Raw genomic sequence first — 1,890 nt, 5'->3', positions numbered from 1 at the left:
GCCGTGGTCTGGGTGTTTGTGCAGTCCTTGTGGGTCTCCCCACCGTGCCTCGGAGAGCACGTTAAGCCGTCGGTCCCGGTTGTTATCATGTACACCTGATAGCGATCGTTACTCATAGTAGGGAATATATCCGCCAACCCGCATTGGAGCAGCGTGGTGGAATAAGCTCTGATCCTTCTCCTACATGGGGAAAGAGGCCTATGCCCAGTAGTGGGATATTATAGGCTGAAACGTAATGTTTACGTGAATTTCACTCACTATAATGAAACACATTTTTCGCATTTCATCAAAGTTTAATCCTCCTGAGTCCTCCCGTGACCATAGGTCGCTGTAAAGTATCCGAAACGTATGGCATTTAAAAAAATTTATAAACCCCGATAAAATCCGGAAAAGTTGTTTAATAATTATTTATTTAAAGAGTTTTAATAAAAATTATAAAAAATAAAATAAAAATATAAGTGAAATAAAACAATAAGCATTCAATACATAAAAAAAGATGCGACTTAAATACGTTTAAACGTTGAAAAAAAAAAAAATAATCAGTTAAAAAGTTAATGCCATAACGCAGTTGATTAATTATTTATTAGTTTCGATGTACTAAGCTATTTAAATTATTATTGCTTTAAACAGCACTTGCATTGAGGAAGGATATTGTCGTGTAGGTTATTCTATTATACACATATAAGAACGAAGCAATATCCTCGACAATTAGTCATCACGTGGCTATATACGGATAGTACTGGATACCATACGGCTGATACTACAACTAACTGGTTTGGAACAATTTGTAAGTTCCGCATCAAATTACGAGGAAGTGATTTAGTGTCATAATTCACAAGAGCATAACATAGAACCGAAGGCAGACTAAGACATACTACTACATACGGTCTGTATAGCTTCACTAGCATTATAAAGGCGAGTATTTTCTTTAGTTGAACGTGGTAATCTCTGGAAATACTTGTTCAAATTAAAAAAAATTAGTGTTAGGTAGCTTATTTATCGAGGACGGCTATAGACTATATATCATCACGTCACGACCAGCGTAGAGCGTAGAGTAGCGGAACGTAAATGAAAAATGTTGCTCAGGCGAGGCCGCGGGTGTAAGCTAGTTAATTATTAAAGGAACTGTGATAGTTAGCTCAACGACCAATAATTGTGGCTTCTTAATTACTTGTCAACAAAAATAATGTCTTTTAATAATAATTTGTCTTGAAAAATAACCCATTTATATATTTTATTCCATATATACAGTCGTTTAAAACACAATAATGATAATGTAAATAATGATCTAAAAATACTTCGCTTTAACATACGAAGTATGTGACTGCATATATAATGAAAGTATTGTTTATGGAATGACCGGCGCCAGTGTGAGTACTATCTATTCCTATATAATATAAAGTCTAACGGTTCCAATGATTGATCGATCTCTGAATTTACTTAGTAGAAATAAAGTTTTGAGAAAAATTTTAAACAAATAATATAACAAATTTAGTCGTAGTAATTAAAATAAAAGATATGTTAATGAAAGCGGCTGTAAGAGACTTAGGAAACCTCTAAATCAGGTTTAAGTAGATTCAAGAAACTTTATATAATTGGTAAACCGAGGAAGTTGTACCTATAAAGGCTGCCTTCAAATCATCGTGATATGACTCTTGGGAGCAGAAGTAGAATGGAACAAACGGAAATGTCAGACTATCTGACAGCCAACAAAATTCAATGTGGGCGAAAACGCTAGGAACATTTAGTTAATTTATACGTACAAATTAAACATTTTTATTAGTAAGTGTATGATTTCAGGAAGACTAGGACGAATTACCTTATTATCTGACATATTTGCAGTTCTTTCTGTGTTAAAAAATCTTTGAAATACCTTAACCTTAAGGACTA

Source organism: Melitaea cinxia, chromosome 14, assembly GCF_905220565.1.
Source record: "Melitaea cinxia chromosome 14, ilMelCinx1.1, whole genome shotgun sequence".
Classification (NCBI taxonomy): domain Eukaryota; kingdom Metazoa; phylum Arthropoda; class Insecta; order Lepidoptera; family Nymphalidae; genus Melitaea; species Melitaea cinxia.
This window is presented reverse-complemented; position numbering follows the sequence as displayed.